This window comes from Carassius auratus, chromosome 30 (genome assembly GCF_003368295.1).
Source record: "Carassius auratus strain Wakin chromosome 30, ASM336829v1, whole genome shotgun sequence".
Classification (NCBI taxonomy): domain Eukaryota; kingdom Metazoa; phylum Chordata; class Actinopteri; order Cypriniformes; family Cyprinidae; genus Carassius; species Carassius auratus.
Window position 1 is genome coordinate 9,421,380 of NC_039272.1, and position 21,408 is coordinate 9,442,787.

At 38.0% G+C, this 21,408-nt stretch overlaps 1 pseudogene; it reads left to right on the forward strand.

Moving 5' to 3' along the window:
- Window positions 1-1,736: 1,736 nt before the first annotated feature.
- On the forward strand, window positions 1,737-18,434 carry LOC113049131 (chondroitin sulfate proteoglycan 4-like; annotated as a pseudogene).
- The last annotated feature ends 2,974 nt before the right edge of the window (window positions 18,435-21,408 follow it).

The following is a 21,408-nucleotide window of genomic DNA, read 5'->3' on the forward strand; positions in this document are numbered from 1 at the left end:
TTCTACAAATTTCCTCCTTCCAACAAGCGCAGTCTTCTCTGATTGGCCAACTGCACCAGTGCATTGTGATTGGCCAAAACACTGCAAGCACTCATCGGAAATGTTTCACCCACTTCCATAATAGGGCTTGGGCGTCGTGACGTCATTACTTGGCGTGGCCGCCACGTTGAATGCCTCCTTTACTACTACTCGAAATACTGCGTAGTGTTTAGACATACTCCCTCTCATCCGTGTGTCTTAATTTGATTAATTAAAAATCTATTTCAACCATGGTAAACCGTTGCTGTATTGGGGGGTGTAATAGCGCAACACATAATCAAATACAAATAAACAATGAGAATAATGCACAAATAAACCAAACAAATATAATGAGAATGGATTAACTTTACACCGCTTTCCTGCTTGGAGGTGCGACCACGGAGACCATAACATCTGAATATTAATTTATATAGCTTAAGACAACATTGAAAATAAGGGAAATTTCTCAGGTTACTCATCCAAAATACGGGAAATTTCAGCATTCATCTTTTTGTTGCTATCCCTCTGCTGAAATCGTGCTCTGACAACAACCACCCTATCTTAAAAAGCCCAACATCACACTAAGGTTGCTTTCAAGTAAGCAAAACGATGCTTTGAAAACATGTTTCGCTGGAAGGGCAAGGAGTAGCAACAGGACAACAGTACAGAGACTGACAGGTCCGATTGAAGGGCTAACGGGATATATTTTACAGGAAAATACTAAAACAGGAAGACAGCGGGAAAAGTACGTGAGAACCCCCGAAAAAAAGGGAAGGTTGACAGCTACTAACTACACTTTTGAAACACATTGTTAAAAGTCCATGTGTGAATGGTTGTTATCACTAACGGTTACTAAACTAGCAGCTAGGTGTAGCGCAGTTTACCTTTGTCTGGATTACTGTATACTGTTTGCCGGTTCTATGATCTGCAGCTCCTGAACCCATATATTTGTGAACTGTAGATGAGACTTCAATGACTTGTAGCTCTCTCGCTCTCTCTCTCTCTCTATTTCTAGAGAGCATTACATAAATATTTCCACATAGTGACATAGACATGTGGGGGCTTGTTTGGATGAGGTGTTTTGGGGGGCGTGGCAGAGTCTTAACTTTGATAAATAATATTGCTATGGATTTGAGACTTTAGTCTTTGCAACTTTACAGATCTTCTTCATTCACCAAGAGCTTGTAACTCTCCAAAGAGAAAGGAAAATTTTCAAATGCATCATATGATCCCTTTAATTTACTTATTTCATCCTTATTTGCAATTGTATTATATTATTCATCATTCTTTCCATCATTTTACTTTTCACTCTTCCTTGTCTTCATGATTATAATATTTTTGCTACTTTTAAAAAAATGCATATTGTGTATTTTTTATATATGCCTAGTCCTTTTTGTAAATCTAAAATTATGAAAATGATGTATAAAAATATACGAATTAGTACATGTTTTAAAGTTATATAAAGAAAAAAAAATTGCACACACTTCCAGTCAGGCTGTAATGATATATAGTAAAGTACACATAATAAGATACATTGAAATTCCCCAATATAACCCATGTTGTATTTTATACATATTTATCCTAAAGTTAACAATTGCTTTAACGATTGTAATTTTTCAAGCGCAACACGGGGTCTGTTTTACACGCGAACCTGTGCTGTTGTTTGTCGGGGTGAGGGGTGAATATCTGAGGCTCGAGAAAGCTTGAGGAGGCGGAGTTTCTCCTCCAGTTCTCTCCGCTTGCTGCTCGAACACGCAAGTTTGTGGAAAGATTTTAAAGTGAGCAGTTGAGCGAATCGCCATGCATTTGGTGAGACAATGAATTTAAAACACGCTGTTTCTTTATTTCAAGTCGAATGATCACATTGCTCTGATGTTAAAATGAGGACGACCCTTTTAAACGGACTACTCTTTCTTTTTGTCGGACTCGCACAAGGGGGTAAGTAGTTCAAACTGCTGAAGTAGCTATGGCTGATTTGAAGCATGTAAAGAAGGGCATTTCAGCATTCACATTTGTATGCGCAACATTTAAGTTGGGGGATTCATCACGATTCTAAGATCAAGTTTCGATGTGGTTTTATGCACTTGAGAACAGTATAGACAAAAAGCCTGTTTCTTATGGCTGCGTTCTCTGCAACGAAAATATGAGTTATTGTCATTTTAGCTGTTTGTGCATTAACTGACGTTGATACAAACAAATGTACGTTTCAAGTTGGCTATTCAATTTCCAAATCATGTTCATTGCCAGTGTTGCGTGCAAATGCCCGCCCCCCCCCCTAAAAAAATAAATAAAAATAATAATGTGACATTGGTTTGTTGTATACATAATATAACTTTCATGATTGCACAGATTTGTGGCTCGTAGAGATAACATATTCAGCCGCTTGCCAAATGTCAGGTCACAGAAAGCAGCCTTTTAGTTATTTATAACAATGAAATGCAGTGATTCACCAACATTAAAGCATGCACTATGGCATTGTATTGGCCAGTGTGTTTATTCAAGTGATGTTTTTTTTTTTTTTTTTTTTTTTTTTTTTTTATAAAAACACTTTGCAAAACTTTGCAAAAATTCATAGAACTATCCGGCATTATTTAAAGAGTTTAATGTTTATCAGCAAACACCTGTAATTACATGAATATTTGAATATTATTGTAATATTAGTGTAATGTGCTACATTGTGCTACATTGTGTTTCATTGTTGCATCAGTTGCAGTTGTTCAGTGTTGAGCTCCACAATAGTGACTCCACTGAATTATCAAGATGTCAGACGTGGGCTTATTTTGGAAGCGCGGTGTCCAGTCTTATAAAATCTCCAGGATGTCAGATGTAGGACCTCTTTGTGTGATAAAAGAAACTAAAGATAGCATGGCATTCTTGTTTTCTCCTCTCTTACTGTCATTTCAGGTTTGACATCAAAACATCCTTTATATTTACTGCTGATCAGTTGTACTTTTGATAAAATGCTTGGTTTTGATATTGCCCCTTTGCCTTTTGTCAGACCATTATGGGGAAGTATGATACATAAATATTCATTCTTGCATATTAAAGTTTAATCTAATCACATAGTCCACGATTGTGTCTCCACAATTTTATAAGGCTTCTTGTGTCAACTATGCAAAGTTCAGTGAATCACATTGCTTCGCTGAAATTTGCATGGTGCCTTAAGCATTGTAAACAAAGAATTTAAAAACAAATGAGTAATGGCACTCGCATAGTTTGACAGAATTATACTGGTAAACATCAGTGTGTCATTTCAGTCCTAAAGTAGAAGTGTTCTGTTCCCATACAAATTGAGGGGTGTAAATACTACAGTGACACTTGTAGAGAGAGGTAGATGAGAGTGTAGAACACATTAGTGTAGATTAAAGGGTGATGTGGTGTGGCTGGGTTAGAAAACAGCTGCGTCCAGGCCTCCATCAATGGACAGCAGGGCTAAGACAATGTGGCTATGTCAGAGTCTTTTATGTTGAGAACCGGGTGCTGTCAGGGCAGAGCATGCCAGCACATGCACATGGGTATCACAGTGCTTCGCTGGCGCCATCCGGCTTGTCCTGTAAAGTGTTGTTGTTTTTATTCATTCCGTCACTTTTATTTAATGTCTGTGTCAAAATCAAAATGCAACTTTGGAGGGTAAGCAAACACAGAAACGATAAAATTGTCATCAGTTACTCACCCTCATATTATACCAAACCAGTACTTTCTTTACACAGAATAAGATATTCTGAAGAACATGTAAATGTTTTTTGTCCATACAATAAGTCAATGGGGTCCACTACAATGCTGGACCCCATTAACTTTCATTGTATAGACCAAAAAAAAAAAAAAAATTAATAGAAAAAAGAAAACCATGCTGGTTTGGAATAAGAGTGAATAAATCATTTTTAATAGTAATAATCTCCTTTCTAATAAATCTATTAATTTATTACGCATTAAAAAGTGTAACTAAAAAGTTAACAAACAGTTTAATTCACAAAAATTCATTAGGCAAAGAATGAATGAGCATTCAGAAATGAAAACAAAAACAAGCATCATGGGTAATATTCTCTTATGTGCAGCTTCATTCTATGGTGATGGATTTGTGCAGTTAAAAGGGACAGAGACGTCTAGCCGTAACACACTGCACATTCGTTTCCGCACCTCCAGCCTGAATGGCCTGCTTTTCCTGGCTGCAGGGCAGAATGATTTCCTGCTGCTGGAGATGAATGCTGGCAGACTGCAGGTGGGTCACGTGTTGCTATTTCACCCTCAGCCATGTTTAGATCTACCACAACAAAACTACATGTGGAAACATGTCAATTCCATTGAGGCTTGAAAAGAATCTGATTAGAAAAAAAAGTGATAATAAAGACTGACAAGCATTTTGTGTTGAGACAAAAACTCTACACATGGAATATCCTCTTCAGATAAAATGGAGTGGTGAATTTTATTCTATGGTCTAGCTATGATACTCTCTGAGATTCTTCTGCTTCTGCACCTTTCTTTAAGGTATACATTACAAACCTGATGATTGCACTGACTTAATGGCTGAAGAATGTGGGCTTAGTTGACATTGTGGGAGAAGTAGTTACTCCCACAATCCAGGTCAAAAACTTTCCCGAAATGGACTTTTTCATTTAACATAGGATTCTTTTTATAAAGGATATCTTTAGGCTACAACAGAACTGATTGTGCTCAACATTGAGGTCCGATTTGCTTGTAATTGAAAATATCTTTGAACTCTCACATTTATCTGAGGTCATTAAATTGTCATTTTCTATCCTTGGGCTGTGACCCTCTTTGAGTACATCACCGATTATAATTGCTTTCAAGTTGAGAAAAAGCTAGAAATATCCAGCAAGCCAGGTCAAGGTTTTCTTAGCTGTTTGATGTAAAGACAGTGACATTTTATGTTAAGAGTAAAACGTATTGGCTGTAGACAGATGCTATTTATTACACTTTTTAATGTGGAAGAGAATTTCATGAATATAAATTGCCTGTTTTCATACATTTTCTTAGCAATTCAAATAATTTATTGCTCTTATTTCAGACATTTGTTAGTTTAAAAACTCAGGGGATTTTAAACTTCCTGATGCTATATTACCCAGTACCCACAGATATATCTCCTAGCGCTGTATTATATTTTTCTCCATTTGCACTCTAAATAGGTTATAAATGCATTATAGCAACATCAATTATAACAACAATATTTTATTTCAAAAAATTTGAAATAAATTTTATTGTCACAGTATTAAACCCAAAGTGAATTAAGATTATCTGTGAAATGTTTACTTTATATATATATATATATATATATATATATATATATATATATATATATATATATATATATGTTTTATTTATTCCATTTTATTCACTGTTAACTTTAATGTTGTATGTATTAAATTACCATAAACAATGTTTTTCAATTTAGATATATTTAAAAGAATTTGGTCCCAAGTTATGTCTAGATAATTTATAAAAATATATATATAAATCTGTGTGTTTTTATGTATAGGATTGTGTAAGGACAGTTTTTCTTTTACATTGTTCCTGTCATTCACAGGTAAAGTTGGATCTGGGATCTGGAGAGCAGCTCCTTCTCTCAGATAGTGGAACCCAGTTGAATGATCTGGCCTGGCACACTGCAGAGTTTTTCCATGACATTTACAATGTCACATTGACTGTGGACAACCATTCCAAGACCAGCCTGCGAATGCCAGGTCCAGAGAGAGAGCTGCACATCAATGACGGCCTGTATGTTGGTGGTACTGGAGGATTGGATCAGGCATATCTGTCCAGAGATCTCAATGGTTTCCGTGGCTGCCTCGATGAAGTAATATTTAATCAGCACAACCTCCTTTCATCGCTAAGGTCCTACTCAGGGTTCAAGAATGTCTATGAGGTTTCCCTGGGATGCAGCCCTCAGTTTTTTGCCAATGAAGCTGACCCAATCAGTTTTTTCAGTTCACGGGCTTATATATCCTTTCCTCCTTGGACAGCACAACATGACTGGGCTTTTGAATGCTCAATCCACACGTCAGCTGAAGAAGGGATCATCATGTACAATTCAGCTCGACAGGGAGATTTTGTCGCTCTAGAGATCCAGAAAGGTCTCCTTGTTGCAATGGTCGGTAAAGATGGAAGTAAAACAGAGCTACGTTCCCTCACCGTCATCAGTGACAACAAATGGTACAACATTCAGCTCTTTTTCACAGCAAAAAACCTCCAACTTACAGTAGATGGAGAAACCGTAAAGTCCATCATTAACTCTAGATCAAAAACCTTTTATCTGAAAGGTTCCCTTTTCCTGGGGGGAATCGATGACAGCACACGTTCTGAAGTCAGAAAAGTTGGCCTTTCCTCAGTAGCAGGGAAACGTATTAAAGGTGGCTCCTTTAAAGGATGCTTCAGAGACATTAAAATAAATAACGTCAAAATGGGTCTCCCCAATGCTTTGGTAACCAAAGACGTCTCTGTTGGTTGTGAACCTGAAAAGGAGCTGGATATAAGCACCACAGTAAGCCCAACAACCCTTCCCATAACCCTTGTTGACTCTGTCACTCTGCTGCCACCCACCGATGTATCCACCTTAGCCAAAGGTCTTGTCAAGAAGTACGGCCGCAATTTTTTACAGCTTAGGAATCTTGTTGTCCCAGAAGGTGGTCGGGGATCCTTGGATTCAAAGCATATTAAAGTAAACCTTGATTTCAAGAAGCTTGGCATCCGTCAATCTCAGATCATCTTTAGGATTGAAGAGCAGCCGGTGCATGGTCAGCTTAGGCTTGATGTGGACCAGGAGCAGGCTGAGCATACATTCAGCATGCTGGATTTGTGGCACGGCAGAGTGATGTACATCCATGGGGGATCTGAAGACCCACAGGACTTCTTCATGTTCTCTGTGTCCTCCAGTAGCAGAAAGGATGTGCCAGGCTATCTAAAGGGACACAAGTTGTACCGGTTTAATATCACTGTTACACCAACCAATGATGCCCCTGAGTTGAGTCTACCTGAGGGGAATCTGTTTACCCTTTTGGAAAACTCCAAGAAGCGGCTGACATCTGATGTACTGAAAGCCACTGACATTGACAGCAATTACACAGACCTCTTTTATTCTGTGTTAGGGAACCTTAATGCTGATGCAGGGTATTTAGAGAATGAAGACAATGCAGGTACACCAGTTACTTCCTTTTCCCATTCAGCTCTTGCAGACGGTAAGATGTATTATGTCCACACGGGTGTGAGGAACTCTAGGATTGTGTTGAGAGTCAGCGATGGTGAGAAGGTGAGCAACACAGTGGTTCTCAGAATCATGGCTGTGGGACTTGAGTACAAAATCTCCAATAACACAGGACTGGAAGTGATCCAAGGAGAGATGTTTCTTTTAAGTACCAAACAACTGGCCATCTGGACCAATGCATTAAAGCAGGTAGTGGAAATTCGGTACGATGTGATTGAGCCACCGAGATTTGGTGAGCTCCAGAGGATGCACTCAAGTGGAGAATGGAAGACTACCAATTCGTTTTCCCAAAGAGTCCTTGAAAAGGAGCGTTTGAGGTACCTCAGCACCTACCAGTCTATCCAAACAAGTAATAGTACAGACCATTTCAAGTGTAAAGTAACTGTGGCCTCCAGAGCTACTGAGGAATTGGTGTTTCCCATAAAAGTAAAGTGGATAGACTACACAATAAAGAACAATAAACCTATAGAGCTGGACAAAATTACGAGAGCTGTAATTGACTCCGAGCATCTGTATGTAGCAGTACACGGTGTACATTTGTCTGAGGATGAGCTTCGTTTTAGAATATTGACTTTACCAAACAGGGGAATAATTGAAGTGAATAATGCCAAGCTGGATGTAAATTCCACATTTGGTCAAAAAGACATCAGAGATATGAAAGTCCATTACCAACTAATGGAAAGATCATACGAGGACACCAATGATGAATTTGTTTTCCACATATTCTCAAAGCATGCACATTCAGCTAGGCACATATTCAAAATCAATATTAAAGCAGATGTCAACAGCATTTTCATGACAAACAATGGGCTGTCAGTTCTTGAAGGTGAAAGTAAACTCATCACAAAGGATGAATTGTTTGCTGAAACTCTAAGCAGTAAAGAAATGTACTACACAGTCACAAAGACGCCGCACCATGGCAAGCTAATGCGAATCAACTTGTCCAACTCTACCAAAGACTTTGACAATATTATTTCCTTTACCAATCAAGACATTCATGAGGAGCGGATTATGTATGTTCATGATGACAGTGAAACAACTCTTGATAGTTTTACCTTCATAGCCTCCACAAGTCCAGTAACAAAGCTTTCTTTAACAGAAAAGGACATTGGCTCCAAGGAAGGCATGTTTAACATTTTGATACAGCTGGTTAATGATGAAAAACCAATCCGCATTGTAGACAAAGTTTTCCATGTAGTCAGAAATGGACAGAGGTTACTTACACTTGATGACCTGTGCTACCATGACGCAGATTCAGACTTCAGTGATTGGCAGCTTGTCTACACCCGCCGTGGTATCCCAATGGGTGACTTGGTTCTTGCAAATGACACTTCACAAAAGCTGTACCAGTTTCGCCAAGAAGACTTGGAACAGAAACGAGTGCTGTTCATTCACCATGGGATGAACTCTGGGCGTTTTGTTCTCTTTGTGTCAGATGGCAAGCACTATGTGTCCTCTCTGTTGGATATTAGTGCACAGGATGCTTATTTAAAAACTGGCAACAACACAGGCTTGTTGGTTCAGAAAGGGCAAGCCAAAACCCTTACTAATGCTAACTTTAGTGTAGAGACAAACCTTGACATCCGAAATGACAATGAAATATTATTCACAATCCAGGCGGCTCCAAAACATGGAGGGCTGTATTTAAAAGACAGCAAAATTGAGTCATTCACCCAGCATGACCTGAGGAATGGCTACTTGTCTTATCATCATGACAACAGTAAGAATCTGGCTGACGTTTTTACACTCCTGGTGAAAGCAAAGGACATTTGGCTTGATGGTAAAATACATGTGAAGGTGTACCTGGAGAGCCACCAGAGGCCACCCGTAGTTCTTCATAACAAAACCTTGCTGGTGGAGGAGGGAAAACCAGTTAAGATCGAGAGCAATAAACTTAAGGTAAATATGATCTTTTATTTAGCTACCTTTAGCATTATTTTGTCGCGGAAACTACTTTGAGACTGACATAACTAGAAGCTTATCATAATTTGAAGTAGTTAAACATCATAACAATCTGAACAAACCGATGAACCATTTGAACAAACTGATTCATTAGATAGAATGATTCACTTCCCCCCCCCCCCCTCTGTACTATATTTGGGACCATTTAAGATGAACTGATTGACCTGAATGAATCTGACTTTCTGACACCACGAGAGAAGCTAAATTCAGACTAGCATACTTAAATACTATGATAATGTTATTTCCAATTAAGCCAGAGAAGCTTAACATTGAATGCAAGATTAAAAAATAAAATAGGGCCTACTATTTCTGTTTCTTTTCAGGTGACTCATGAGGCAAGTTCAGCTTCAGAAATAACCTTTACTGTCAAAGTTGCTCCATCTTATGGATATTTACGCCATTTTATTGAGGGTAAAGATCAGTATCAAGGAACGAAAGAGGACCCATTAGTGACCTTTTCCCAGCGGGATGTTAATGCTGGCAACATTCAGTATGTACAGGTGGCACCTGGCCAAGAGAGTGATTCATTCACGTTGGAGGCCAGCAATGGAGTCACAGAGGTCAATGACATCATCATGTCTGTGGATATCATCCCACGCCTCATACCCATTGAGGTGTCCAATATCACTCTGAAGGAAGGGGCATCTAAAGCTCTCACAGAGGACGTTATCAGAGTAACCAACCCACATTTCTCAGGCCTTAATTTTGTGTACTACGTCTCAGAGGGTCCTCTGCATGGCCGCATTGAGAATTCACGTTTCAGAGGGATTCCCACAACCTACTTTACAAGGAAGCAGGTAAAGTTTTCCCCATTTGAAATGAAAATGGAATATGAAAAGGCATGAGCAAATCACTCGAATGATTAGGTGTACTTTGTTTTGTATTTTATTTATATATACGTTTTTTTTCTATCTATGTTTATATAGATATTTATAGTTTGTTATTCTTATTTGGCAGGTGGAACAGGAGTTTATTTATTATGTCCATGACAACACAGAGACCTCAGAGGACCACTTCACTATCACAGCAAATGACACAGACCTGCGAAAACACAGTGCACCATGGACTGTGCATGTCCAGATCACGGCCGTCAATGACGAGCCTCCAGCCATTACAGCCAACAGGGTTCTCAGGGTGAGATTACTATATATAAACTTCTTTTTATGACTAGAGTCAGATGAGGTTCCAGTCTGAGAATGTTTTCTGGAGTTTGAAAACACTGCAGAGGTCTGGAAAAAAGATGCTGGGATTTGTGTACTGTTTTAATATTTCATTGTCTATGTTCCCTTTGGTCTCCCATCAGTCACAGAAGAGTAGAGACAAGCACACAGTTGTTTCTGAGACCCATAAGGCCAAGCTACTAGTTGTAGACAAGTAAATTATTGGCTTCAACTTGAAGAAAAGTCTAAAGTCACAGATCAAAGACCATCAGGGACAGTCAGAAGGGCTGCTCTGCATGCTTCAGATTCCTCAAGGCATTTCTGTTTCATGCTTTTTGAACTTTTCAGCTTGAAAGACACTTACAGCAGGTTTTCCTTTGGCTTGAATTATTAATAATTAGCTTTTTGATCCTAAACTCAAATATTAAAATATTTATAATACCAACAAGATGGCTCGCTACTACTTCTAAAATGCATATTTGCTCATTTGCTCAGTGATTACAGTCTAGTTTATTTATTTCAGGGCTTTGTATTCAGTTGCTCAACAAGGGTTTAGAGAAATATATAGAATGTGGTTCGAGGTACTGGTGTACACATGGATACAGAATTTAATCAGAGCAGATGGGCAACGAAATCTACAAATTTTTCTCTTTTTTACATAAAGTGATTTAATTTGAGGTTTGCATTTTTGAATGATCCATGATTAGTTGTTCTTGTTCATGGTGAAAATACTTTCAGCTTCACACTTCTCACAGAGAGAGATATTTCTATGTGTAGATAGGACTAGACATGCACAGACAATTGTTGTATGTATGCCATGAATTTCTAAAATATAATATATTTTTATTATAGCTTTATCAGAGTGTTTTTGGGTAAAGACATGATTTGTAAGATATTTTGTACCCTGTCATTAATAACAATATTGTTCATTTTTTTCTGCTGAAAGACCGTTTCTCTTGATTAATCTTTATACAATACTGTACCGCTATATATACATTTTGTATATTGTTGAACCAAAAATATATTCTTATGAGCTAGAGTCAGGATGTCTCCTTATGTGTGTTTTGTGCTGTTCTTTGGTATCAGATAAGGAGATCAGCATTCAAATAAGTAATTTATAAAGAGTTAAGCTTGTTTTCCCCAAACTGTGTTCAGCTGGAGTGAGATTCAATCAGTTGACCATGATATAAAATACAAACCTTTCCAGCACTTATCTGTGTCTGTTTATATGTTTGATTGTTTACTCAGGTGTGGGTGGACTCCATCACAGAGATCACCCCAGAGGATCTGAACGCAGAAGATGAGGACACACTTCCTGAGCAGCTGGAGTACATTATTACCCAACCCAGCAATGGTCACCTGGCTGTAAAGACTGCCCCCAACAGGCCCATCATGAACTTTACTCAAGCTCACATTGACCAGCGGCAACTGCTTTTCGTACATAGTGGTGAGATATCATACACAGTCAACAATCTCACAGAACATTCAACTTAACAAGCCTCTGAAACAGTATGTCATGTTTAACCACTAGATGTCAGTGTTGTGCATTAAATCACAGCACACCACTCATTGTTCCTCCTATGTTTGCTGACCTTTTTAGGTGAAAATAGGTTTGAGTGCAACAGTGGCATGGAATCATTAGTTTGAACCGAAAGTTTTATAAAAAACAAAATACTGTTTATTATTTTTTATTTGTTTCATTCATTTATTTTTTGCAACATTTCTATGTGAAATAAGTTGTGTGTAACGTGTATTGAAGTTGCAGTGCATTGTAAACCAGATTCCTGGAAATGAGAATGATTGCTGTCTTTTACTTCTCAGGGCCGATGGCAGGAGGCTTCAACTTCCAAGTAAACGATGGTGTGAACTTTGCTCCCAGGCAGATATTCAGTATTACAGCTCGTGCCCTGGTTCTTAATCTAGAGAAGGCTGGACCTCTTACGGTGTTTCCAGGTAATGCTGATTAACATGAGGGGATCTTCAGCAGTAACCTGGTATATTCTGCAACACACAGATTACCTACAAGGAAATATTAGATGTTATACAATAATCATTGTAGAGACAGCACTTTATATCCCAGTCCCCCCAAAAAAGATTTATATTGTATATGTAATCTTAGTTTGCTTATGTTCCAGAAAATATTGTGCTCTCCATCTCTTTTTATGGAGGTAAAATAGCGTGTCATGTTACAGCAGTGAGGTCAGCATCTGGCTGCCTCGCTTGCCAAATCAGAGCCCCAGATTGACTCCTCCTTTCCGCTCTGTATAAAGTCAACAATGCTGTCTCCACCCACTAACTAAGTCTCTGTCTGAGCATCAAGTGTTTCACGCTTTCTTAATCTTAAAGCAACTGATCCATGTAATAACAAAACGGCTTTAACTGTCCGGCTATAAAAAGCTCAGCGGAGAGCATTTGAACACTGAACGAGTCACTGTAAAAAGCTATTAAACTACAGTCATTTTCTTAATTTTAGACACACTTCGTCACATTTATGTCACATTTAAAACCAGAGCCAGAAAAATGGCTTTGTCTGAGAAAACAACAGCTGCTGCATCTGCTTTCAATTTTACAAATGGCTCTAGAAATACTTAAACAGATAGCATCTGATAAAGTTTTTATCTGTTATCTGTATAACTACAGATAAATGAACTAAATTTATTTGTTCCTGGAGTCTATTTTTCTTATTTCCCCTTTCCATCTAATGTTACTTTTTGAGTTTATTTGACAGCTTTATTTCTAATTCATTTTAAACATGAGTAGGAACCTGGAACACTATTAAATAACTAATTAATAATTGATAAATCAACTGAATTTTGACCATTATTCTGCCACTTTGTGTCCGTGTGTTTAACAAAGCTTCCTGTCAAGCTATTCTTGTGGCCTTTGTGCATAGAGAGTCACAAGGGCATCGTTTCAAATAGATAGATACATCAGAAAACTCTGAATATGGAAATGATGACCTTCAGTTAAGGTCATGGAAAGTAATCGGTAGAGTCTTTTAGCAAAATTCTTCCTGGCATATAGTTTGAAGTTCTTTTGAGTTCAGTCACTCTAAAGTGCTTCAACCTGAAAGTGATCTGAAACAGGATCTTGAAATGCTTGCCTACCCTTAATCTTTGACTGTGTTTACACGTTTGAAGTAAATATAGCTTGCCAATTTGTCTGTGGTTGTAATTTATGCTTCAGATGCATGTCTATTAAACATCACCATCATTTCAAAGCACATGAGCTACTATACACCAGACAATGTTGTTTAGTCTGTACTAGACCATTGTGTTCTTTTGTCAGTTTTCACACACATTCCTATGGTGTGTTTTTTTTCTAGGTTCCTTATCCTTGATTTCAAACAACATTCTTCAGGCCGTTACCAATGATGATACCGGCCTCTCAAACAGAACCGTTTATTTTACTGTGATCAATCCCCCAAAATTTGGAAAACTGGTCAGTTTGAAGGCAGATAAGACCACAACTGATATTTCATCCTTCACACAACAAATGGTGAGTGTTGCCAACATCTTTTTCCCAAGTCAGTGCCATGCATATCAGAGTGCAGGGTAATGAATTATGGATTTTCTTTAACTATGAGCATGATCAGAGAGCCTGTCATGTTTGCAAGCTAAATGTAACATGTCCTAGTTAGCCAGCACAAATCGCTGCTAATGCCAAATTGCTGCTATTCATAATTCAAACATACGATGACACAGTGTTGCTAAGCAGAAAGAGTAGTATTAAGAATTAAGGTGTCATTGCAGGAAATATATTTTTACAGTCATATGTAAGACTTTTTTGGGGGGATTTGGGGGGCATGTGTTGTTTTTATCAGTGTTTTATTTTTTCATGCTTTATATTTTAGTAACTCATGTAACTTGAATCATTACAGGTGGATGAGGGTGAAGTAGCATATCATCAAATTCATGGGACGTCTTTAGGATGGGCGGCACTAGACAAGTTCACATTTACTGTGTCCTCTCCACCTGCTACGCTTGAACCCCAGACATTTGAAATTGACATTTCATATGAAAATATTGGACCTGATCAAAGTTCAGTGCTCTTCAAAAATAAAGGTACAGTATAAAAATTTACAAAATAATTCATATTATTTAGTTTACAGTCAGTAATGTTGTATTAAAAATAATAATAATAATATTGTGACATTTTATTCAGTTCTAATAACATTTCACAATATTACAGTTTTATTGTATTTTTTATAACTGTTTTCTGTTGTAATATGTTTTAAAATGATATTTATTCCTTTATTTCAAAGTTGAATTTTCAGCTGTCATTATTACTCCAGTTTTCAGTGTCACATGATCCTTTGAATCTCAAGAAAAATTTCGTATATATTTTGTGGAAACCATAATAAAAATATTTTCAAGATTTTGAACATTTGCATATGTAGCTGTGAAATGAATATGTATTTTCATTATGATTAATGTTGAATGGACATGTGAAATCTTTAAAATTGTTGAGGATTTAAAAGGTAGTATTGTAAAAAATAGCCAAATATACTTTAAATCTGTTATTCTTACAGAAAAGTCATGGCTTTTGTCAAATAAAATGTATTTCATTGTTTTTATATATATACAGGTGTGACTGTAACTGAAGGAGATAAAGTGCTAATCGACAAATCAATGCTGGATGCATCCAATCTCATGACGAAACAACCTGAATCCAAGCGCAGCTCTTATGAGGTTTGGTACCAGGTCACATCTCTTCCAAAGCATGGCGCCATCATCGTTGGGGAACGAAATCTTACAAAAGAGAAGCCCAATTTCTCTCAGTTCATCCTTAATAAGTACGGTATCACATACCATCACGACAACTCTGAGACCACCCATGACTATTTTGTCTTTGATGTGTATCTAAACCTAAAGAGCAAACCACCAACCCGCCCCCTAGATCCCTCAGAGGTTGTGTCAGAATCATTCAACATCACTATAATCCCCATAAATGATCAACCACCTGTTTTGAAGACCAAAGCTCCCAGCCTCAAAGTCGTTCAGGGAGACACCGTGGCTATCAGACCCAACCACTTAAGTGTGGTTGACTTGGACAACCCACCAAGTGAAATCCAGTACACAGTGATTAGCAAACCTAGCAATGGTTTCCTAGCCATTACAGAGCGCATGAACGAGTCGGTGGACTCCTTCTCCCAGGCTCAAATCAATAATGGAGAGGTTTTCTTCATCCACGATGGCAGTCCATCATCTGGAGCGTTCTACTTCAGCGTCACCGATGGCCATCATCGTCCGTTATATAAACTCTTCAATCTGGAAGTGGTAGAGATCATCGTTTCACTGGCTAACAACACAGAGGTGCTACTGGCCCAGGGACACACTTCTGTAACCATCACACGGTCACACCTGGCTGCAGTGACCAAATGGTAAAAACACTACAGTGCACTATAAAATCACCGTACCACCAAAGTACGGTAAACTCTTACTAGACGATGAAGACGTCACTGTTTTCAATCAAGATGATCTCCAGGAGGAAAAGCTGAGGTACCACATGGTCAGCCTCGAGTCATCCCATGATAACTTTGAGTTTGCAGCCTTCACAACAGAAGCGAATCTAACTAACCAAGTAGTTAATCTTACTGTCAAACCCCTCATTAAGTACACAGAAGGGGTAACATTTGCTAATGGAGTTCGAATAAAGTTGAAGTCACATTTGCTGAATGTGTCTGAACTTGCTTTGTTGAGTGGTAGTGACCCGTTGTTTGAAATTACCTCACCTCCGGAGAACGGCAGGATTGTCCGGGCAATTGGCAGCAAGGGAAAGAAAGTGGAATCTGTGGGGTCTTTCACTTTTAGTGAACTACAGCAGGAGAAACTGGCCATTGAGTTGAAGGCGAACCTGACAGGTGTCCATGAAGTAAATGATTCTTTCAGATTCATTCTTAAAGCCAACAACGTCCAACCCGCCAAAGGGATTTTCACTTTCAGCATTGTACCTCATGTTCCCGCTCTGGAGATGTCAACAGTGATCCCAGTGACCACAATCAGACCTGGTTTTCGTAACCACACTGCTGCATTGAGCTTGTTTCCATCTTCAACATATCCACCTGTGCAGCCGACACAACAGGTGACCAAATCTGGGTCAAGATTCAAAGGTCGCAACCGTTGGGGTAATTCAAACAGCATTGACATGGGTACTACTAACCTAAAACCAACCCATGGGCTGGAGGAGATTTATCCAATAAATAATACCCCGGTCAAAGTAGAGTCGGTTTCCCAGACGGGCTCATCCTCAAACTCAATGATCATCCTTTTGCCTCTTCTTGCTCTTCTGCTGCTGGTCATCATTGTGGTTGTGTTGGTGCTGCTATTAAGACGGAACTGGAAGAAGAAACCAAAGTCTTTAAAGAATACGTCAGGTGCTCTTGCTCAACCAGATCAGAACCAGCCACAGTGGACTGCAAGTGTCCCCGTCGTAACCGTCACTCCTCTTACTCCAAGAAACGCTGGAAGTTCAGCCATAACCAGACTGCAAACCAGAAGTGAGAACTCGCCGTATGGCACCTCTGTGTCTCTGTGCTCTTTTGGAGACCTGGAGCCTGAAGTTTCCCAGCTTTGCAGGACCACCAACCCCACTCTGCGAAACAATCAGTACTGGGTATGACCTTTGATCTTCAGATGCATCACTGTACTCTCTGAAACGTGACTGATTGAAACACTACTTTCAAGTTCTGAAGTCCCAATGACCTGCTTTTGTTTGATGTTTTGCAAAAGTTGTTCATGATCAATATTTTCCCATTAACCCAAAAACTAGGGAAGAAAACCATACAGCTGAAGATTTGGGCATTACTTACCAATTATGAAATGCTAGGAAGTTCACTTAAAGGGATAGTTTACCCAAAAAAGAAAATGTTATGTTTATCTGCTTACCCCTAGAGCATCCAAGATGTAGGTGACTTTGTTTCTTCAGTAGAACACAAACTGAGATTTTTAGCTCAAACCGTTGCAGTCAATCACTCTTATAATGTACGTGGATGGGAATTGCGGCTAAAACATACAATAAAACAAAAAAAAACACACAAACAAAAACTAATTAAACCCTGTGGCGATACATTGATGTGTAAAGACACAAAACGATCGGTCTGTGCAAGAAACTGAATAGTTTTCAAAAGTTTTTAGTTTTTTTAACCTCTGATTCACGCCATGTCTGAACTGTTAGAACTCTCCTAAGCGCGTTCTCAAGCAGGCGCGTGAGCCGTCTTCTTCTTCGTGTGCATTACCTCCACCTATCTCTGTCTACAGTCTCAATAAGGAGTTGCAACGGTCGACTTTTGTTAAATTTGAAAAGTCATTTTTGTGTCTACCTCAGATCAGATAGCCTCATAATAAGAAAATGACAAAATCAAACCATAAAACGTGTTACACTTAAATAATATCAATGGGATAAAATGATGTGGTACTGTTTTGTATACTGAAACTATTTAAAGCTGTAAGGATATTTATTTATGATATTAGAGTTTCTATAAAAATGTTATAATTACATTTATTCTGGCACTGAGAGAATCTGTGTTGTGTGCATATTTAAACAGCACAACTCTGTATATTTTGGGTAAGTTTTACTTTGCGTATTACATATGTGTGTTATAACTGAATGTTTATGTAAAAGTTTTTATACTTTCAGGAACTTTCTCTTAGAAGTGAGACCATGCATCTTTAAATGATGCAATTGGATAAATCCACTGGATTCTTACCACTGATCTCTTTTTTTGTGGTAAATGAAACACTGTTGCATCTACATGTACATACACATGCATATACATATAGTATCCAAAAGATGAACTTATTTCAGTATTTTCAATACATTTTTGCAGCTGTGGTCATATCCATAGACTGTATAAAAGGTCATATCGCTACATATGGCCACTGTGACATCTGAATTGTACAAAAATGTCAGTGCAGATTTTAAACAAGCTGGAACTGACTACATTGTATTTACAGTAGGTTCAGTTCTTCAGAACATTTTTCTTTGTTACTGTATATTTTCCCTCATTTATGAGTCATTTGTCTGATACACTGAATAGTTTTGTTTGTCAGTAAATAGAGCATGTTCTGCAATCCAGCCATCTTGACTCCTGTCATCTTTTCTTGGGTAAGCAAAATGTGGTCAAGTCAAATCAATATAGACCTTATTTCAGATGCAGTTTCTTTGTTTGGATGGATGTTGTGGCTTTTTGGCCTTTTAGAGCTCTTCTCCTTTAAGAATTTACACAAAGATGAAAAGCAGCGAGGTGCCTCTGGGGATGTAATTGCTGTGATACTTCATTCCTCGTATTTAATTACTGTGATTTCAGTTAATAGGCGCCAAAAGTGGCTCTTTTTATCTGCTTTCCAGATGCATGCGGAGATCTCTTTTAGTCAAAAAGTGTTTGTGATTAAACGAAATAATAAAAAAGAAATAGATACTATGTATAGGCTACTATTAATAAAAAGTCTCCATTTTTTATTATCATTTCATAATTCAAGTAACACATGAAATAAAATGCATTCTCTGTCACAAGCAGCATGAGTTTGACTGAATATCGGTTTCCATTGTTTCAGCTGGATTGCATTACAGACAATGCAAGCTGGAGACAATCCACTGTAATGTGCTGACCATACAAACGTGACACTGTGAAACCGTTTCTGTCAACATCAGTGTCAGGGTGATTCACAATGATATGCATCTGATAATAGACAGTGGTTTATCTGCTTATTCTGTGATTAATTAAAACCTAAATCAACTTCACAACTACTCTTCATCATTGAAAAGGTTTGACAGTAGCTTTAGAATGACATAAAATTATCTCTTTATATAATGCACTTCAGTGATTGGGCAAAAAGAACAAAAGGCTAGCCCTCTTAATAAATCCTATTGTGTAGAAACACATGATCTATTATCTGTAATGATTTCCCTCCTTTTTCTTAGTAGAAGAAGAGCTAATTGCAGTAAATGAGTCCGGATTCCTATAAGAAAAGGAGCTGAGCGTGTTCGCACTAGGCTGTGGTGACTACCTGACTCATTCTGAGCTATGATTTGTGAAGAAGAATCCCAAGAGACGGAAACATAATTAGTTTAAGCCCTCCAGATCACGAAGAGCTGCCCAGCAACAGAGGATTGACTCTCCTGGATCCCTGAAGTCTTAATTAGATTTCATGTCATGCGCAATGAATAAGAGTGTTGAAGGGAACTTGGGCCCCATCATCTGATTTGAACTATGCTATAGGGTACTTTTATTGTAAGTCATTGATGACTCATCTTGCACTCCACAGATTTTTGTCCAATCAAATGCTCTCGAATGAGAATGTCACTTCCAGTCTTGGTATGCAGCAGGTAAAATAATAGATAGACATACTTGCCCTAAATTAATATTTAAAATGCTTTTACATTCCGTTATACAACATGTAATAGCTTTTCCTATTCTTTCAGTTACTCTATTGTACTCCAATATCCTTGTATCTAAGCTTGTTCTAAACTCAGTTCTCGACAATCTAAACTAATTCTCAAACACACCCAAATACGGCCTTAGTAAACTGAGTCTAAATGTAGTATGGATGTGAAATGTAACATGAGGAGATAGAATTTCACGGTTGTGGGTGAGGATAAAGTATCTTCACTGAAAACCCCCTTACATACAGTACAGTAAGTGAAATTGCAAAATTTTTATGCTGGGAAAAATAAGCAGTTTAAATGATGCTGTTAAAATTGTTTTTCTAGATAAGAAAAAGAAAAAAGAAAGATCCAATTATTTTTTAATTTAAAAAATGGAGATAATTTCTACACAGAGTTTTAACATTATTTAATATGAGTGCTTATGTGAAGGATGTCATAATAGTCAAAAGACTGCAAATTTTGTATTTTGTGCATTTAAGATAAGAAATGATGCACTGCCATTAAAATGTCCTCACTTATAGTGAAAGATCATGACAACGCACTAGTTAGGACATTTGACTGGTCCTCACTTCTTAAAAAGGCTTATAAATCAGCCAAAAGATGTTTTGATGTTCTAGTGTTCTGCAGATGTTTAGGGGACAGAAAATATCATTAACCTGATAGAAAATCAATGGAAGTCTATGCAATGTCCTCACTAAGCTAGCAACACAAACGTGTGTGTGTGTTTGTGTATGTGTGTAATCAGTCTTGGTCAGCAGGCCGAGAGAGGAGGAAGCAGTCAGGTTTTTTCAGACATGAATGAGGTCCTGCTAGAGCGGGCTTCCTGTGTGGGGCTATAAAAACAACACCGCAGCGAAGATTGCCCACTGGTCTCACATTCGAGAGCTTTCTGCCAGGTCTGTACATCTTGTGAGGGACCTCTTCCAAAAATATAGGCAGCAACATATTTTAATGCATGAAGCCCCATTTATACTGTGATAAAATATTCGAAATATTATTACGAATATCCTCTTTACACTTTTTGCTATTGAAGGTTTTATAGTCAGTATTTGAGTAATGTTAGATGTATAAAAACTGAAGAAAAACTTAATGAGAAATATCAGTAGAATAAAGTGTATTATTGATTTATTGGAAATATAATATACATTATCACTTAAAGAAATGCTGAAGCAAGTCTCAAAGCTTTGATGGCGTCACATCATCATCAGATCGGCTTGTTTTGTGAATCACACATGTGTTTAGCCCACTTCCTGTTTGTTAAAAAAAAAGTTAAATCAAATCAAATCAAATAATACACAAAGCCCTGCTTTAAGTATAATTCACTTGAGAGTGGGCAGGTTTAGTTAATGGTCCGTTGTGCACCGCCAGCATTACCTCATGGGATATCGCTGCTTGTTATGCTTAAGGGCTGGTCACTGAAAAATCAACGCTGACTCAATTTTTGCTGCAAAGATACAGTGACAGAGCTTGCTTGACTCGCCTGTATAGTTAATGGATATTTTTGGTCTGTTTTAGAAACTCATACTTATTCTAGGGTCTGTATTAAATGCATTTAGCTGTCAAAGCACAAGTATCACATGATTAAAACAAACAGGAAGTGGGCTAAACACGTTGGATAATTGTGTGATTCACAACACTGAGACAATCTGATGAAAGTTCACATGG